Source organism: Falco biarmicus, chromosome 5 (genome assembly GCF_023638135.1).
Source record: "Falco biarmicus isolate bFalBia1 chromosome 5, bFalBia1.pri, whole genome shotgun sequence".
Taxonomy (NCBI): Eukaryota; Metazoa; Chordata; class Aves; order Falconiformes; family Falconidae; genus Falco; species Falco biarmicus.
In genome coordinates this window covers 77487199-77508528 of record NC_079292.1, presented here as the reverse complement: position 1 = coordinate 77508528, position 21330 = coordinate 77487199, and the positions used below count along the sequence as shown (strand labels likewise).

General features: G+C 38.3%; 1 protein-coding gene across 5 annotated transcripts in view; it reads left to right on the top strand.

The window, feature by feature from the left end:
- Positions 1–21330, top strand: part of SHISAL1 (shisa like 1) — an 86842-nt gene that overhangs the window by 5842 nt on the left and 59670 nt on the right. The gene's annotated exons all lie outside the window — the stretch shown is intronic.

Sequence of the window (21330 nt, the reverse complement as noted above, 5' to 3'; positions counted from 1 at the left end):
CATATCATATCTGTGCTCTGGCATCTGGATAATATCCAGTAGACTTCAGAAGCCTCCGTTCTCAGGAGAATCCTTAAAAATCTAAGAACAGCATAGTGCAGCCTTTGGAACAGTTCAGATTGAAAGCACTGGAGGAAAAAATGATTTTATTTTTTTTCTCCTTTCTGATAACTGGAAAAATGCAAGCAAATTTATCTGCTAGCTGTTTGTAGGACACATGATAGATTTCTGCTGTGATTGGTACCCCAGATGCACATACACTGCTTGCCAAAATGCAGAGAGGGAACACGCCACCCCCAAGAAATCAATACACAGCAGGAAAAACAGCATGTTCACCACTTTCAGCTCAGTATATCCTCTGTCAATATATAACGTCTACATAGAGGAACCGCTGAGTATTTATGCGAGGTCGGGTGGCATCTCAACTGTTAGATGCTTCTTCTGAACTGCCTTTTCTCTTCAGCTAGCATAATACAGCGTTGCTTTTGTGGTAGGACTGGTTTGCCTAGGCTGTTCCACTTGCAGGAGGTATGCTCTGAGCACAGTAGTTGACAGGTCCACCTGGCTGGCTGTGCAGGGTTGGAGTCAAGGGGCACATTTGTGATGTTCTCTGGGGATAAGGCAGGGAGGGACCTCACCTCTGCATGTGCAGCAGCCCCAGCCTGCGTGTTTCTCCTTTTGGGTTTCTTGATTTGTAGGCTGACCTTTTCATGCCAGTGAAGCTTAGCAGGCCCACCCAATTTTGTCACTTTATGCCAGGATGTCTGATGTTGCAGACAAGGACTCTTGTTCCTGCTTTATTTGGAGTCAAGGGCAGGCTTCTCACTGATTACCATAGGAACAAGATGTGTTCCCAAACATACTTCAGTAGCTACAAAGAAACTTCCTAACAAAGAACCAGACAGTAACATTACACAAAACATCAAGCATTGTTCTAGGCTTCAGAGCTTTTAACAGTAACATGCTTGCAGACCGAGGGCTGCAAACAACAAATCTCAGGGCATTCCTGGCGGGACTGGAGGATTACCAGCTCTCCTTGGCCCTGAGAAACAATTAAGACTTGATCATGTTACTGATGTAATCCTACTTACTCTAATGGACACCATTCAGGCCCTTTAGATTATATCGGGAATGGAATTCTAGAAGCAGTGAAGTGTGACATAGTAAATCCTTTGTGTAACAGCTATTATGTCAAGCAAAAAGGGCAGTGGGATTTCAATTTACCTGAAGAAGCAAAAGGTCCTTTCCCACACTCATATGGAGACTGTTGGACATTACCAAGGAAAACTTTGGACTGCAATTCTGCTGCTTTGAGCTGTAATACTTTAGTCAGACCAGTTCCGAACTAAAACTCCTGCCCCCCTCGTTCCTTCAGGCATGATTTTTTTTCTCTCTGCCCCTCATCTTACCCTTACGGACATTCCTATGTTCCACTCGGCAGTGAAACCTGTTCAGTTACATGCTTTTTCTTTAAGAGGAGTTAAAATGAAAGACCTAGAGCCCGTGGGAAGTAGGGGGTTCCAAAATGTAGCTCACAGATATCTGCAGTTCCTTGCTTACTTGCCAAAATCCCTGTATTCTATTAATTTTGCCACTAGAAAACCATTGTTGTGTCCAAATAAAGCTGTTAAAAGTGCAAGTGGGAAGGCAGTCACTTGAGTCATACATATTATGCATTTGCCATTTATCTTGCACTCCCAAATATAAGAGATCCAGGGCTGCTTTTTCACACAATTTTCTGTTTATGGTAGTCAGAATACCGTTTTCTCTGATTACCAAGTGAGGCATGGTTATCTCCTTATCTTGGGCTGGTTTGGTTTTGTGGTGAACATTTGGGAGATTGCATTTTTTTTTTCCCCTGTAGTGTCCTAACAGCATCAGTGTTTATGAAATTCTTCATCTACTCCCCTGCCCAACAGTTCTTACACTTGTTAAAAAAATAAATAATTAAAAAAAACAACAGAAAAAAAGCTTTGTCTGTAAAGCATGTGGCCAGCATGCTTTCCCATAATGTCACTTCCCAGATAATTCATATTTTAATATTCAAAAGCATAGGCAAAATTCTACAGAGGTAAACGTTTCCAAGCTAATTTGACTGCTTCAGGCGCTTTATCTTGAATGGCACACTACGAATACTCAATAAGCTTTAAAATCCGGAACACTGGCATTGACTTGCGCAGTTGAGGTTGGTTCTTTGTTCCTGTCTTGTTTTTTCAGTATAACCATGGCATGTCATTTGGACAGAAAGCTGCTGAGATAACAGACCAAACTTTCTATTCTAAAGACACAAAATACTTCTATTTCTAAAGGTACCAATATCACAAAACACAAAACTTGAATACAAAGTACCTGAAAGCTATAAAAGACAACGTAAGACTATAGACAGACGGTGTCAGCCCAGATTTTCATAGTCATGAAGAATGTAATGCTATGCAAAACAAGGGAAATGCTGAGCAGGTGTAAATGGAAACTAACAGCATCTTCTCAAGATGATCTTCATTGCCATTTTGTGGGAAAAAAAAACCCAAACCAAAACACTTTCATTCTTCTAAATTTCATGTTGTCGGTTACACCAGCAGTTAAATGCACCTTATAGCTATGTGGTGCAGGAGCCCTGACCTGAATAAAACACTGGTTGCATATCTGGCTTCTAGGGAGAGTTGCTTGCTGACAGATTGGCTAGAATTGAAAAGTCATGAGAGAATTCAGTCAGTGGCTGTTCTCAATATTGAAACCATTTTTATGAAGCAAGTTCAGTATAACCATGCTTGCTATCTTTTCTGATTGTGTGGAATTTTGAGAGTAATTCATTGTGATCCTGTTGTAAAGTGTTGTGACAGGGCAGCATTTCCTTGATTAAGATACTGCTGAATTTTCATTTTTAGAAATACTATTGGCAGGGATTTAGAAACCTGGACTCTAGCCAGAAAATGAACAATCACTGAAGCCAACGATGCATAGAGATTCTATACACAGAAGTTGGGCATTGCTAATTATTACTTTGTGTTGCAGCCTCTCTTGGCCATGTTTGGGCAAATCTGTGAGTTCCGATGTCAAGTAACTGGGTAGCTGTGTAACTGGCTGCAGAGGGATCGCTGTAGCGCAGGGCCATTAGCCAGCGTGGTGGTTACTGACTCATGTCCTGTCCCATAGCCCAGCAAGGACTGGTGGCAAGCAGAAAGGGTCCTGTGGGCTTGGTGCTTTTCTGCTTCTAACCTGTGATTTGTGACAGTCTTCAAGTTATTCTGTTGCTGGAAGAGCAGCAGGGTGTTCAAATCACTATGTGGTCAGCATCTTCGCTGCAAAAATCAGGCTCAGTCACTCTTAACTTCTTCCCATTTCTGTTTCCTTTCTTTTCACTCAGGGTGAGCATCATCGTTCATCTCTTAACTGGTATCACTCAAAAGCAGCTCTCTAGAAACTCTAGAGGTTTTACATAAGAAACATAATTTTACATAAGAAAGCAGCTGACATCATACGTTGCTGATGATAATTGCTTTTTAGGAGCCTCACATACAGAACTCTGTAAATTACAAGCCCATCTTGCAACAGAGAAACAATTCTTTGTTTCAGAGTAGAAGAGCACAGGTGAAGAGTTACTAAACGGGGATCAAATATTTCTGTAACATGGAATAACTCCATGTTACCAAAAAAGTAGGCATGTATCCTACTTTTGTAAGTCCATGGACGAATTCTTACTTATTTGAATGGAAGTAGGGTCAAGCCCTATGTGTCTGAGGGATACTATTGTGAAAGCAAACCCTTGCTGAGTCGCCTCTGCAGGAATTGGGATGCACTCCTGGCCAGTAATCTAAATACAACAATGTGAAATTTATGAGGAGAGGAATTGGCAGTAATAATACTTCTTTTGCCTTTCTACTCTTTATCATTAGCTTCCCACACTTTTGTGTCAGCAGAGAGCTGTTCAGTCCATTAATTGCCTTTTTTAGACAGTTTCTATCTTCTTTCTGATAGTAACATATTCATAGCAAGGAAAGCTCTATCCATCATTAGTCATTTAAGCCCTAAGGCCATAGTCCAAAGCTTACTTCCATTTTTTTTCTAGAATCTATTCCACATAAAAGAAACGAATGTGTATCCACATGCACACATATAGGCATGCATTGTGTAGCTCATTAAAATGAATTTATGTGTGTTCATTTTATGTTTTTGTAATTGGTCTAATGTCTCAGTGATAATACAAGGGGTGGAATGAGGTTAATGGTTATGGCAAATTTTGAGCCAGAGTTTGTAAACCTCATGATTATTTTCTAACTCCACCTAGCTTCTCCCAAAATCCTCTGAGTTTGGACTGCAGTGGAAGATTTGCAGTAGCATGAACATGAGTCCAAAAGATTGTGAACTAAAAAGAACAAAATTTATTACGTTACCTGTTGAGCGTAAGTAACATCACTCTAAGCTTGCTTCAATGATGGAAATGAAATAGGAAATAAACATGTTCATGAGGCTTCACAGTCTTAAACACTTAAGAGATTATTTTTCTCTTTTCTTCTTCTCTGAAGTATGAAATGTAATCCAATAGTCTTAAATCAATGGTAATTATAGTTCAACCTTAAAAGATCAAGCAAGAGCTCCAGCAACACAGGCATGCTTTTCAGAAGCACCCTGTGCTGTGTGTGTCCCACGGTAAGCCCTAATCAAGATTCTTAGTGCCAGGTGCTTTTTAAGGAAAGATAAAAGAGAAGCAATATTCTCAAGGAAGTCAGCACCTTTCTTAAGCAGGATGTGTTTATATTGTCCATTTTGATAATTAAGCTTTAAAAGCAAGCATTGTTTTTCCAACCTTCTGCATAATAATTACAACAAACAATTAAAAGTCTCATATAGAATAATGTAAATGAAACTGTAATGCTGTTGCTTATCATGATCAAAGCTGAGATTTCTCTTCCTTTAGTTTCTGAACTTGCTCTTCCTTTTCTGTTCTGTCTGCCTTGTCAGTCATGTATTCCTCTTTAGGCAGGCTTAGGCAGGCACACAGTGGAGAGTAATGGAACTTGTCACTTATTTTGATTACCAAAGTGAGGGCTGACTGTATTTTGCAGTATACTGGTGTTATGGGCTGGACTGTAGGTTACACCTACAAAGCAGGTGTCCAGCAGCTGCCTGTAAACTTCAAAAATGAGCCAGGCTCTATCTCTTAAGAAATATTTATTGTGCCTTCTTCCTTTTCATATCGTGCATAGGAAATGGTACTAGGAACAGCAGCGGTGGTTTTGTTTCATGCAATACTGATCAGAACCAGGAAAATGCTTTACCTGTTTCATGAGCCTAATAGCTATTTCCTTTGCTTTTTCCATTCCTTTTCCTTTCTGTCTAGTGAAGCAAATGTTCTGGTGTTTTAGTTTCAAGAATCAAAACCAAACAAATGTTTATCCCATTTAAATATGAATGTCGTTTCTAATTTTTTCCAATTCATCTGCCAAAACAGCAACAAAAAAAATACTAGTCAGTTGCATAGCCTTATTAGAGAATTTATATCTGGCACAGAGTGCCCCCCCCCAATAACATGGGGTTTGCTGGGAATTGAGATGATGAGCACATGATACAAACAGTTTGTTTGCAGAGTTGTCCTGTCTTCTTGCATGAAAGCATTTTCTGTGATTGAAAAGCCAGAGACTCACAGTTTGAAGAGTTCAGGAAACCACTAAAAAAAAGCCCAGAGCTTGTTTTAAGAGGGTATATTATCTATGTCCTTTTTCTTGAAAACAAAGCTAAGACATATGGTCCTCAAGAAACTTGGTATCTTCAGTTTTTAATTCCATAGTGGCTATGGTTATCAAAGAATCACAAACTTTTTCTAGCCCAGTTTCAAGAAGTGCTCTTAAAATATTTTTAAATTTCATATTTTGATAGGTACCTGTTGGATCATACGGTGGAATCATCTCACATGTCGTTTCTATATCCATGCTAAATGCAATCCATCAGTATGATGGTGGTGTTCATTTTGAGGGGGAGGAAGGATGTTACCTAAATTAAATTGCCTGGCTATTAGTAGCAAAGCAGATCCAATAAAGGTAGCTGTGTGTTATATGGCTTGCTACTGCTAACAAATGTAATGATGTAACAAAAACAAATGTAATGATAAGACAAATACAGAGCCTGAATTTTGAAGCACCAAGTGATTATGGATGCAGCTGAAATTCATCAGGATGGCAAATTCTCTGGCCTGCCTTCCCACATGAAAGAGGTCCAGACTTTCCAGCAAGACTAAGCAGAAATGTCAATGATTTAAAATATATAAGCAAGCACTTAAGCAATACTGAAGTTCGTGCTATCACAAGGGTGAAGAATCTCTTAAAATGTAATGATATGAGTAGTTAGCAGCACATCTCCCACACTAGAAAGATGAAATAACATCTGAAGAACGTGCTGCTTTAAGACAGAAGTAGTAAAGTACCACTTAAAAAATGTCTTCTGCGTGGTCTGTTTTCTTATATACCTGCTGTATCAGGTTTTGGTCCAAACTGAGGTTCACCAGGATACAAACCCTCAATCATTTTTAACCGTATAAAGCACAATACATTAGAAAGTATAACTCTCAAAACACCGGTGATAAGCAGGACACAAGGCATAAATATCTATAAAATATTAGATTCCTACCAAAAAAAATCCCACCTTGGGAAGGTTCTCATTATGAAAGCAAAAGGGATCAGCTGCTTTCCTCAAAACAACTTGAGGACTGCATAAGTCTGTTTTTTCTGAAGACTTTATTCTATAGAAGCCAAAAACTAAGCAGTGTGCAGGCTGACTGCTTCACAAGAGTCTGCTGAAGCTTTTGCCTGCTGCGTACCCCGTGCTGGGTCCAGAGCAATTTTAAGTTTAGTCTCTAGACAGTAGTTGTCTATACGCAATAGTAACTGCACATCAGTATGGTGGCTTTGTCCTGTAACAGGAATCTGGTTTCAAGGTGCAAAAGTCTGTTTGAAGAGTTGTCTTGCATGCTCTGACCACGTGTTGTGACTTGATTGTATTCTGTGACTTTAGAATCCAAAGCTGCATCAGCTCTTCAGTAAAGACACGGTGAAGGGTGGGTTTTAAGTATCAAATTGTAAAGTTGGTTTTGTTTTTTTTTTCCTGTAGAACTTGAGGCTATGGTAGTTTGTGTATGCTCAGAAGCAGACTTTCAGGCAGCCTGGAGAATGTCTTCTAGTGCCAAGAGGTTTCACAAAACTGTGATCTTTGCAGCCATCAAAAGGTGACTTTGAAGTCTTGTAGAATAATGCTTTGTTTGGTTTTGTATAGGCATACTGCAGGGGTGGGGAACAGGACAGGGAGACTGGGCTTTGGTGTGGCTCTTTTGGATTGAGCAGATGACACAGAAAAAGCATGTAAGAGTGATTGTTTTGGATCAGGTTAAGCATCCATCTGGCTTGCTGCTGTGTCTCTGATACTGGGCTTGATACCCTAGCCTGTAAGTATAGGACAAATGTATTTCCCCACATATAGCCTTTCAGCTCTTGGCCATCTGCATCATGGGTACTTTCTGCATTAGAGATCATAGTTTTATGTTTAATAGCTGTTGGTGGATGTTTTTATCCATAAAATTTGCTTAATTGTTCTTAAAATATAAGTAAGCTTTTACGTAAAAAAAATAATAATCCAGTTAAACTGCATGCTGTGTGGACAAAGAACCCCACCTCCTTTTGTTCATTTTAGAAGTGCGATCTGATAACTCTGTAATTCTTGTATTATGAGAAGTGAGGCATGATTGTTGCCTATTCAGTTTGTCAATGCCACTTGTAGATTTTTATAGACTTTTATGAGATTCCTTCCCAGCTGAATCTTCCTAGTCTGTTCAAATGGTTGCATACAGAAAACACTCTATACCTCTTACTATCCTTCTCATTCCCTCCTGTTCCCTTTCCAGCTCTAGAGATGTAGATAAACTGTAAACTAGTACAGTGATATAATGGACTTTTCTTTTGTTCCCTTTTTTCCTCAGCAGCTTGTGAAATTCTAGCTGCTCTCTGACTGCTACTGAGTGCTAAATCACCATCTGCACAGAACTGGCATGCATACTTTTCTGTTTTTATTATAGCTTTCATATCTAAGATGCAGTAGCTCATGCCGTATTGGAGCTCACCATTGTGCAAAGCTGTGAGGGGAGGGGGTTTCCTCCCTGCATTGCTTTGCATTTACCAGCGTGAATTTCCTTTGCCATTTTATTCCCCAGTTACTCAGTATTGTGAGTTATGGATTCTACTGGAATGATTTTTGGGTGAAGGCAAGGAAGTGTTCTGCTAAGCTGTGGATGCTTTGAGGAGGGAGTCAGCTCAGTGTAAGGGAATGTGTACCTCAGGGCTTATCATAGTTTTGTAGAATTGGAACTCTTAAGTTCTCTAAATCAGTCAATAAATTCCTCTATTAAGCCTGTGTGTTTCTTTGCCTTCTGCCAGAGTCTTCGAAGGACTTAATAGGGAAAACCTGAGAGCCAGATGAGGTTACGGAGGAGTAGTGACAGCAGGAATGTGGAAGGTCTGCCTTACTAGTGTTCAGGATCAAGAGCAGCAATGGGAGGAGCAGAACACATGGTTCCAGGAGGTAAGTTGACAAGAAGGAGAGGAAAAGAGACCTGGAATCACCAAAAAAGAGAAAAAAGATTTCTGGTGGAGACCAACCTTTAACTTAGAAACACAGCATCTTGACAGCAGGATGATCAGGTCATGTATTTATGAGCATATAATTAATGAGCAGGTCAGGTATTTAATCATTTGACAGCAGAAACATTCATGGAATGTGAATGCACTGTGGTCATAATGGTTCTGTAGATTTTTGCTTTTTCTCAAGTTGCAACAGTGAAGCAGTTTTCTGCTATGGCTTTATGCCGTGTTTCTTGTACAGATTTAAAGTTTCTGAGAAAGAAATGGTACTTGGTTTTTGCTCACTATGGAGTATTTTGGTCAGCAGTCGGAATTAGACTCTGTGGTGCTAAAAGAAGGGACTTTCAAAGTGATCTGAATTCCCCATGCTTATTCAAACTGCTTTAAAACCAGAATATGTGTCCTCAGGGATGCAGTACTCAGGCTTCTTGTGTAAGGCAGTCTTAAGATGTGTCTCCTCATAGAATACAAACAAAGAAGAAAAATCTTTAAGGCTGTCAAATCTTCCTTCCCATATAAATTGTAAGTTTTCCCATGTGAAAACTAGCAGAGTCTTCAGTGAGTCACCAGATGCTTAGGGTTTTTCACTCCTTATGTTTTTACCTTGGCTAGGGTATGGGTAATCGTTACCACTTTGGGAAATCAAATTTCAGTTATTGGTGTTGCAAAAGAATTTGGTTAATTGTGGAGTCACAGAGTATGCCTAGACAAAATACTTAAGGGGACTACTATCTAGCTAGTCTTCACATGAGTTTGTCTCGAGACAGAACAACCATTGAACATCAGCAGCAGCAAACACTAGCAGCTCAGCTCAGCTATTGAAGAAAATTGAGTTATTTTTGCAATAGCCCTTTGTTGTGTCATCCTTGTGGTCACCTGAACAGTTTGAAGTGCCTCCATTTCAAAATATAGTGTTTTTATTTTTATTTTAGTCTCTTTACCTTCTTGCTTTGATTTACTCCGTGAATTCTAGTTCTTTCCAGAGCTGTGCAGACTTTCTAGTCATGCTCTTTTGCTGTTTCTTTTAGATTAAGACGTCAGTGTTGTCAGAATTAACCTTTGATATCACCAAAATATCTATGATTTTCCTTTAATTTCCTTCTTTGCTGGGAAAGTAATCTACAGAATACATTCCCTTAAGGGGTACCCTAAAAGCATCCTGTTTTTGTAACACTTTTAGGCATAACCTTGGGCTGCCTAAGGTATAGGAAATACTTGGAATCATTTGTCTGTCCAGATTTCTTCCTTCATTCTCTTTTTATATATTTGATAGGTATTTCTCAGCCAGTGTCATAAATTCTGCCTACTTTTATACTGCAGGTGCATTCTTTGCTTTTATGTGCTATTCCAACAGCCACAGGACAAAAGACTCCCCTTGTAATCAGTGTCCTAAGGCACAGACTGCAGAGTGCTTGAATTTTTTGACCTCTGTTCCGTCCCTTCCTGTAGCCTGTTAGCATTGTCCTTGGACCCTGCATTAGCAGTTCCATATACACAGGAATGGCCTGTCTAGTGAGCAACATGGTTTAACTCAGTGATGGGTAATTCCTTTTCTTCCATTGCTGCACATTGTACCTCTCTCAGTTCATTTACTTAAGCATTTGTTCTATATTCTCCCATTGTGGAAAAAAAAGTACTCTTGAATCTCAAATTAACTTCTTTCCATGAAGTGTTTTTTAAAAAGTTTTGATACTGTGATTTGGCCAACCATGAAAACTTTTGTATGCCAAATAAAAAAGTAATAAACAACCTGTATGATTTCAGGCTGATAGTCTTGCTTATCTTTTTCTAAAACCCTTTATGTAACTTAAATAGAATGCCTTTGAGTTAATTATGTTATTGACATGGTTCTCATTTGTGTTATATAAGCTCTGGTTCATATATGCTGTTGCTGATGTGACATAATCCCCTTGTAGTCACTGCATCCATTCTTCATATGGCAAGAAGTTATCTTGCTGTCAGTTACCGTCGAACTGTGGGCAACTTTTTGTATTGGAGTTGTGGGAAAATTGCTTTGAGGGGAACTGGAGCAAATTGGGACCCAACATAGGTATAGTATTACAGAAAGCTTTTTAGGGTAAAATACAGTTATCACTTTCAGGGTGGTTGACATACATGAAATCTACTTTACCGTGGCTCCTTAAGCGACATGTCCTGCCATCTTAGCGCATGCTGTTAGGAGTAACGAAGGCAGAGTGGAGACACCATGGCCAGGCTCTGTTGTACTCCCTGCAGGAATGGGAACTTGATGGTACCACACAGCTGGTAAGATGAAAAGATGTCCGTTGCTGAGCCAAGTTGTGGCAAAATTGCTTTCCTTGGATGAGATGACCTCATTGTAATACTAATGCACACCTCCATCCCAAAGTTTCCTGCCTCCAAGGTACTACTGCAACTCACTGGGTGTGCAGTGCCGATCAGTAACAAAAATATGTTTGACTAGAGTCACTCAAGCTCCACCTAAATGTAAAGAAAATGAACTGGTCTTGGACTGAAAGAAATCCGGGGTGGGGGGTGGGGGGAATTGTTGTCTCTACTCCCAAATTTCAAAACCCTGATTTAGTTTTTAACTATATGATAAACATTTCTGTGCACAATGTTTACGTTGAGCTAACCCACCCTCTAAAGTGACCAAAATAGATGAATGAAAGGAATTCTAATCAAGGGAATCAACCTTGGGAAACAAAGAACAGGACAAAGAACACTGTTACCTGAATTGTGCAGAAAGACGCCTCCAAATGAGAAAGTTCTGGCTAAGCTGATAAGGTGAAATCAGGACAAAGGTAATTGCGGTGGTGGGAGATTGCAACCACCAACTCAAATAGCCCTCCTGAAAGAGGGCAAAACTTGGCTTGGAGAGCATGTGTAGCTAGTCAAAGGCTTCAGTGGTGCTATCTGAGGATGCATGCTAATTTGCATCAGAAACCAGAAACTTAAGCAATGCTGTGTATGATGATGAATATGCAATGTGCTATGCAGTATAAAAAGTAAGCAAAGGAGGGGAGAAGTTAGGGAAGACTCCATCGTACCTTCTGGGATCAGCCGATGGGCTGAACCTGTCTTCTCCCCCATAGGGACACCTACTGCGTAAGGACTTTATTCTATGACTAAGTCATGCTGGCTGTTATTATGTGTATTGTTTTAAGCTTGTTTGCAGTTAGTGTATTATCACCAGCAATCTTTGAATCTTATTCTGTCACAAACTTGCATTTTGTATAAGAAAAATCTTCAGCTGACGTTCGTTTTATATAATCTCTGGAAATGTGTAGTTGTTATAAGTAATTTGACTCAGTGACACTGTCAGCAGGGGGGCCCTGCATAGGTCAGTTGAATCACCCTCCGATACAAGGGGCTGTCAAAATGCAGGTAGTGGACAAGCACACAAGAGTCTCATCTTCCTTGGGAAACTGACAGGCTGATCAGATATAATGGGTTTAAGGAACCCCCCCTTCTTGACGTGACAGGAGTTCTTTTGCTCTTAATAGTTTGGGTTCTTTGCAGTTTACATAGTGGTTGTCCACTGTATATGTAGATTTGCTTCTCTTGGCACATCCTCATTGCCTCAAGAAAGTTCAAGTCTACATCTTCCAGCGGTCTTTCTCTGTTTCCGTGTATATTGTTGTTACAGCCTGCTCTCTTGTCGGTGAAGTATTCCTCATTTACCTCTAAGGAAATTCCGTGGTTGGCCCTTGCTGCTGGATTTGGCTAAAAGGCTATCGGCCGCTGTCAGAAATAAGGCTTCTTAAAACCGTCTCACACTTAGCTGGTCCCGAGCGGTAGTAGGTAGAGTGTGATTCATTAATTGGATGTATTCATGCACAATGGAGTTCTCACCACCTGTCATAATTCAGTGAAGTCAACAGCACATTCCTTATCTTCCAAATGGAGACGTTCATACTGATTTGCATGTGGAAGCTGCTTCTTTCTCTATTGAACTGAGTTTAGATATAGATCTGTATGCTGAAAAAAAAAAAAAAAAAAGGTGAGATGTATCCCAGGAATGTCTAAATATCTTCCAGGGGAATTTCTGCTTAGGGACCCTTAACTTAACCCCTCTTCTACTAGATGCATTGAATAGACCACAGATTTCATGCCTTACTGTAATTTTAGTGTGGTTTGTTTTGGTTTTATTCCCTGAATACCATTCTGTACTTGATTTTAGAAATGAAGCATGGGGCACAGCAGTCTCTTCTGTAAGAGCTGGGCACTTTAAAAGGTTGTGTCTGGAGACGGGAAGCAAGTGCAGTGATCACAGCTAGTAAATCCATCATCATGGGCCAGTAGGCAGTCCCTACTTTAGGTAATGGAAGCTTACCCAGAAGACTTGTTTCCAATATCCCTCTCTTCTTAATATTTATTATTGGATGAATACTCAGTCCATCCTTTTGATGAAGTTGATCTTGGACAAGCAAAGCAAGCTGAGACAACAGAGCTGTAGAAAACTCAAGCCCTGCGTATTCACTACTGCCTGACAGTAGCAAGGCTGATGTTTCAAATAAAGCACTTCAGAGGTATGTGCAGCATCTTTTAGGTAGTTAATTTATAAGTAAATTAATATATTTTTTAATTGATTTTGAGTATTTTAAGTTCTGTTGCTTGTTCTCATTGGTCATGGTTTTTAACCTTTAAATTCTTTGGAGATGGGAGACTGAGGAGAAGGGATATGAGTTGGTGAAAATCACACAAATGTGCCTGTTGTATGGTACCAATTAAATAGATGAGGGCTAAAATGAAGCAGACATTAGAAGAACCGTTTGGATCTGAGATGCTCTGTAACAAAACTGATAGTGTTTCAAGTGCCAAAAGATTTGTTTTCAGGTAGTTTGTAAAGTGACTTAATGCTTCATCACTGAACAAAGTTTTATATGATGATTACTGTGGAAATAAAAAATACTACTTTTCCTGTTGTTTTCACTTAAGTCCTTCCTTAGCTGCATTGTTTTTTTGAAAGAGTTGGAACAGGCTTTGAATTTTCATTCTACACAACTGGTTTTAGTTTCAAGGCAAGAAACTCTTTTTAAAACATTCCCTATACCTCGTAGTACAGTTATCAGTAGTGAGTAAGTGCTAACTAAGTACATTTTCCTAAACATCTGAAAGCAGTGTGCTTTTATTACCAGAATATAGATAGTTGTTCAGTTGGACTCTAGCCTGTGTTTTGCATAAACTTGCTGCATATGTGCAGCATCCTTTTCATTCTGGTACCTTGTTGCTAAGAGGCTTTCTCACATCTTGGTCCAACCTCTCACTCTTCATTTTTATTATTATCCTATCTTATATTAGTTTCTTGTTTCCATTTATGTAGTGCACTGTATTTCAGCATAGTTAATAGGTGATTTTCACTGAAAGATACTGAAAAGGGTTTTGGAAGAGGTTTTAAAACATGTTTCAATAGATTTGAAAACCTGGTTTGTCACATTTAACAGCTTGAGACAATGTACTGTGATTTCTGGCTTGATTCACACAGATTCCAAAAGATCAAGCTATTAAGTCAAAATACCTTCATGAACTCGCCAGTATTTAAAGTTTTTATTACACTGAACATGTAGTATGCATTGTAGTAATGAAAATGGTTGCTTTGCTGGTCATTGAAGGTTCACAACTGCACAAAAAGTCTAGATAAAAGGAGAGGCTACTCTGGTGGAATGTGACTAATCTCATGAGGGTCTGTCAAAACCAAGGTCCTGTTTGTATCATCATATCTCATATGTGCCATATACCCTATATATTCTATCACATCTCATATATCTATCTCACATATATCTAATATATCATATATATGTATCATCGCTAATACGTATTATATATGGCATATAATACAGCATATTGTATATTTCACATATATCATATATATCCCATATCATATATGCCATATATCATATCTCATATCTTCCATATCACATATCATATATCTCATATCATATTGTGTATCTCATCTATTACATATATAGGCCTCATGTATGTCATATATAATCATATTACGTATATATACATATATATGTAACATATATAATATATATGTTACATAATATATAACATACAATATATTATGTATCTCTGTTATCATATATGCCATATATCACATCTTAGATATACGATATTTCTCTGATATATGAGATACAATATATGCCATACAGGATATTGCATATATATCTCTTATCATGTGTCATATATGCCATATACGTCTCTTATCTGCCAAATATATCATATATGCCAGATCATCTCTTTCATATAATATCTGCCTCATATCATACGTAGGTATTGTGTATATATAATATATGCCATATATCATATCTATCATGTGCTACATATATATCACATATCATCTACTTTTATCTCTCATCATATAGGCTGTATATGATATATATATGATGTCATATGTATATCACATTGTAATTATTTTACATATATCAGCTATATACACACGTCTCATGTATAGCTTATCTCACATATGTATCATACATGCCATACATCATATATTTGGCATATATAATATGTATCATATATTAGATGTATATATCATATATGCCACGTATCATCTCATATATGCATCATATCTAATATGTATTATATATGGCATATAATGCAACATATTGTATATCTCACATATATTGTATATATCCCGTATCATATATGCCATATATCTCATAATATATCTCACATATATCCTGTCACTTATATCACATCATTTTAGCACAAATAACTAAGGACAAACATTCAAGCAGGAAAGCCTGAAATGCTGTTTCCGTTGCATTGTGAAGTACATGTAACAATAAACATGTAGAGGCAATCGAACTAAAACCAAGAATTTTTCAAAATCTGGCATCTGCTTCTGTTCCCACGTGTTGCTTACATGAAGTATTCCAACTTCCTCTAATACAGAATCCTTCTTGGTGACCTAAAGGACTAGCAAAATGACTGCAAAATCTGAAGGGTGATAGTCAAGCCAATACATGCAAATAGCGACTGTTTTTGTTGAGGCAGTATGAATATACCTGTCAGATTTTAAAAACCTTCAGGAAAAACTTCAGAAGAAAAAGACTATTAATATCCAAGAATATTTCTTGTCACATAAGATGAATGCCTGAACGTATATTGCCTGAAAATGCTACAGAAATCTTTCAAATAAGGGGGGAATCACTTTCACATCACGTGTTCTCCCGAAGTAAAACTTCCTAGTGTTTGAATAGAAGTCACGCTGCTTTTAGTTAATGACAGAATAATTTTTATCTTTAAAAAGGTTATTCCTAAAAGAGTGAGACATCAGAAGGGTCCAAGGCCATTAAAAGAATTAGGACCTGGGATTTTTTTTTCCATCTGGCTGTCACTCTGCAAACTCTGAACAAAGACATTGCATTGATATGTGTTGCAATACTGTGAAAGAACTATACTTGTATAGGGGAGAGAGGGTGTGCTTACGATGACACGTTGACACTGTGGTGGTTATTATGTGTTTTTGTTACACTGGATTATCACACTTGAGACCTAAGCTGCCAGTTGATCGTGGAGTGCTGAAGCAACTGGACAGATTTTTAGCCTGTGTGTAGATGAAAAATAGAGTACCATCTGAGGCTGTTAGGTGCTCTCTGCAGGCTGTGCTTAAATATATGGAAATTACCTGTATGCACGCTTTCAAACTGCATCAGGTTTGTAACAGTGGAGAAAATATTGATGTTTGCACAGTAGTTATTTTGTCTTGTAAAACTGCTGATTTTCCTGATGAAAAACAGCTTTCTTCAATTATCTGATTACTTTTTTTCCAGTAGGAAAGTTCTGAAGGATTGAAGTATTCATATTTTGAGTTATATTATGGGTAGCTTTACAGTGCATTAATTTTCTCATAGCACTGAACCAATGGGAGAATAAACATGTTTATCTTCATGTGAATGACCAATCTGAACAATGTGTTTGCATGACAGAACAATATGAATTATACAGAATATACAAAGAGTTTTTATTTTCAATAATAAATTTTATTAAAAGCAAAGAAGCTTTAGTCTGGCTTTTAGCAGTAAAAATGGATGACGTATATTTATGTGGTATAATATAAAATACTTAAGGCTCATGATTATTTTTTTTTCTTAGGGTACAACCAACCTTTCCAGAATGTTTTTTCATGCGCCAGCTAAAGAGGCAAATTGAAATATAATGCAAGGTGGATAAAAAAGTATCAGGCTAATTAGGTGCCGCAGTGTAGCGTTGACAGGTTGATAGATCCATTATAGGGGAAATGCTTTTGCTGTGGTGCCCATTATGTAACTGCTTGCAATAAAATCAAATTACTTTTAGATTTCTTACATTGCATTCTCTCTCTTAAATACACAGATATGCACACACATTTCCCTCTACCTCTGCTCATGCTTTGCTAGAAACTTCTTTGCATGCTTGAAGACCTCCCTATGTAGCCAGATGTGCTGTAGGAGGCCCTGATGTTCAAGGGGTTTGTGTTTTCATGTACCATGTATGTCTCAGCTGGCTCCCTACCCTGTTTTTCTGTCTGTCATCTTTTTGGAAATGCTGCTTTCCTGGTAGCTAGTACCTTATTAGTACAATGAGAAGCCTGACTGGAGAAAACATGGCTAACTGGGATGCTTTTGCCTTGTTATGAGACCAAGATGGAAGTTTTCACTAACGTCCCTGGTGGTACTGGTGTTTGATCTATGTGAGTGGTTTCAGAGACCCACGGGCATGCTCATATGCTGCGTTAGGCTGAATTCAGTTGGCTCCTGCTCTCCTCCACCTGTAAGATGAACAGCAGAACCCAAGCACTTGCCTCAGCTTAATTGGCAGCAATTTCAAGCTGTGATTTGCTCTGAAACTTTGTATATGGACATCTGTGGGAGATCTGCCTTTTTAATAGTAATATTGGTAAAGCTTTTAATAATAATAAGTAGTAATACTTTTTAGTAGTTGTATTACCTAAGGAGGGCCTTCAAGAAGGCTGGAGAGGGACTTTGTACAAGGGCCTGCAGTCATAGGACAAGGGGTAATGGCTTTAAGCTGAAAGAGGGTAGATTTAGATTGGATATTAGAAAGAAGTTCTTTACTGTGAGGGTGGTGAGGCACTGGTACAGGTTGCCCAGAGAAGCTGTGGATGCCCCATCCCTGGAAGTGTTCAAGGCCAGGTTGGATGGAACTTTGAGCAGCCTGATCTAGTGGAAGGTGTCCCTGCCCATGGTGGGGGGGGTGGGGTGGAAATAGATGATCTTAAGGTCCCTCTAACCCAAACCATTCTATTTTTCATCATCATCATCAATCATGATATTGGCTTTCAAAAAACATTTCGATCACACTGTTCCCACAGAAAGTTTGAAAATGTCTGTGGGTAGTCACACCAATATGACTGCCTGGATTTTTAAATGTATGATTTTAATTGCAAGTACTTTGTTAGCCTTTCACATGGATATTCTTCTGAACTGGCTGTATTATGCAGTTGCAACTGAGACAGTGCTATACTAACAGCTTGTTTCAAGTTCATTGAGCTGATATCCCCACAGGTCTCAAGTGCATTTATTTGTCTTGTATTGCATGCATTTAGCAGTCAGAGATCTTCAGTTCAGAAGTCTACATATTGCTGTCACATATGTGGCTGCTTTGGCTTTTCTCATTACTTGTTGGCTTGTAAACATTAATTGTCATATTTGTCTTCATTCATAGCCAATTTTCCATTCTGCTTACTTTAACAATCAATGCCTTCTAGATTTCTTTATGGCTTGCTTTATCAATTTGAAAATCCCAGGTATTTTTCTACTAGATAAAACAAATAAGCTTACTCTTTTGTATGCATCAGCAATTCTTATATATATGATTTTTTTGCAACTTAATTGTTAATTATCAAATGACTGTGCCCTGCAAGGAAGCAAACTGTGACATTTAAGCTGTGGTTGCTACCTTTTGACTTCCCTGAAGAAGATTATTACTTTTTCAGATGAGCTTTGGTCTCATCTCTGAGTATATTTTGCAATAGTCTTCATTTGAAGATCCCCTTTGTGACAAGGTTTATGACACTGGAAGGCAATTGCAGTGCAAGTGTCTAGCCTGGTTATGAAGGTTTCTGTGAAGAATTCAGTGACACTTGGTGCCCACAATGTTGCAATTTCAAGATGCAGGCCTGATTAACTGAGAAGTGTTTTCCTAAGTGATTTTTCTTAAATTCTTTCTTAGTCAGTGCTCTACTTCAAGGCGAGTTTTCTTTTTAGACTGAGAGAGATTTCTGTGAGTTAAAGTGGCCTTCACAATTACTGTTAATTACCTTATAATATGAGGAAGATGATGAATTGTGTGATTTGCTTTGGAAATTCATCTGTTTCAAAATTGTCTTCAGAAACTGCTATGCTTAGAGCTTATGAGCAAAATGAAATGGCAGGATGGCAGGTTTACCCTTTTTGTTTGACATTTTCAGTATACAGTTGACGTAAAGACGGGGGGCGGGGGGAGTAGATACAACCCAAAAGCATCCTGTGGTAGTAAATAGCTCTTAGGTGAAGTATGTCAGGTTAAGAAGGCGGCCTCCTTCAAACTGACTTTTTGTTATTCACTGGATGGTGTTTCTGATTGATAGGGTTTCTGAACTACTGTGATGTACCTTCTCAAAAAAAACATTATTTTTAAGCTATGGAAGCATATCTTACATGTCTTGTCTAATCTAAAACATTGCCTTACTTCTTCAATACTCTTTCATTTTCTAAGTATTTATTTGAAATAAGCATTGTGATCCAAGCCTTATTAAAAGATAATTCTAGCTTCCTAATCGGGGACTCTTGAGTTTCTCCCATATTCCTCACATGACAGGTGGTACAAGATTTGCTCCAGAGGGAATACTGAAAAGATTGAAACTGTTTATTGGAAGGTGGAATGCAAAAAAGGACATACAAAACCAGAAGTGATACAGCAAAGGAAGATCAGCCTTTTTGTAGCGCAAGAATAAGCAAATGTTAAACTGATCCAATAACATTTACTGTTTATTTACAACTAATCTATAGAAGTCATTGAGCTAAAAGGTATTGATGCTGATAAGAGCCCCAGAGAAGAGCAGACATTTGTAGAAACAATTAAGTAACTGTGTAATAATTCAGTCATGATAATTACACAAAGAGTTTTCAGGTGTAAATTCTTTCTTCAGAACTTTGTGAGCCTCTGATGAAAGGGGTATAGAATAAATATACCTCCAAGACAAACTTCTGCTCATGTCAACTTTCAAATATCTATCAGTCTGTCCTGCAGAAGGAAAACTGGATTTGACTTATAACTGATAGGACAGCCAGATTTTCTGTAGGAAACTATAGCCTCCTCTTACCTGCTGAAATACCTCTACAAATTTACTGTTAAGAGTCAAAACTTTGTGTTCTTATGTTGGAACTTTTGTCATTCACTACAGTGTAATGAAGTTGGCATTAGAATTAGATTTCCGAGTTAGTGGTCATATGGTAAAATTAAATAAAGCCTATTGTGTGAGGAATCGAGTGACATTAAATAGGGTGAAACAGAAATGTCTTTGCCTTTTCAAGGAGGAAGAAAACCCACAACTGCTAAGTCAACCCAGCAGTTGTTTCGTTTGACCCAGGACAGTGTATGCTTCTCTTGCTTTATAAATCAGAGAGAAATAAAATAAGCTTTTGGACATGTCTAGAATAAAATTTTGGGTGGTTTTCTGTTGTTGTTCTCAAATGTCTACATTAGAATGTGAAACATTTCTCATTTTAATAAATAGTCATTTTTAGGTGACTTTATAAATAATTATTCTTGTTATATAACTTTATTTTTGCCTTAATCTTTGCATGAAAGACATTGGATTGGCTAAGCCTTCTTAGGAGAGCTGTGTTTATTTGCTACATTTTGCTATAACTGCAAATCCAGATTGTTTTCTTAAAGCAAAAGCATATGACGGCATATGTTAAAGCTTCTTTGACTTACGGTTACATTTAAGACCTACAGTAACTACAACAGCTGCTGCAATGACTAATCAAAAACCCCTGGAAAAGGCTGAAAAGCCTCCTTTACCATCGTTGTGGTGCATGAATAGTACAGTAATCCTAGGTGGTAATTACCTGACACAAACTACACCAAAACATGTTGCAGTCTATGCTTACCCTTTTAACTGATGTGCAAGTCTAGGTATTAGGAATGAGGAATTGGGGCAAGAGGGTTAACTAAGATAATGATTTTTCTGAGAAAGAAGATAGGACAGCAAGGAGAATAGAGAGTCATACATGACCCTTGTTCCAATACCACAAACCAAGGCAGTATGTTTAATAGTGTAGATGACACTTGATTACCAAGGAAGCTGAGGAATGGACTGCTGACTTTGATTTTTGGCTAAAGAAAGATGATGTGTCGATGATCTTAGAGATGATGGGGCGGTAGAGGAGGATTTTAAGAGGCAACTAGAAAGCAGAATAAAATTCAAGAACAGGAATGGTTCTTCAGAAGTCACCTGGTCATTTCTACTCCCACCATTTTGGTTGGAGGGACTAAATCATGATTTAAGCAGCTGAAGGAGGTAGAAGATGGGAAGGAAGAGAGTAAGGCTATATAGAAGGGGAGAAATTGCGTCTGCATTTGGCTTCTATTTCCTTACTTGAACAACCCCATTTTCCACTACATTGTCACTTTAGTTTCTCTCATCCCCTCCTTTGCCTCTTGAAATATTAGCCCTCTTTCCCCCAGAGTTTTCCAGAGGTGTCTCTGTGAGTTATCATTCCAGGTGACA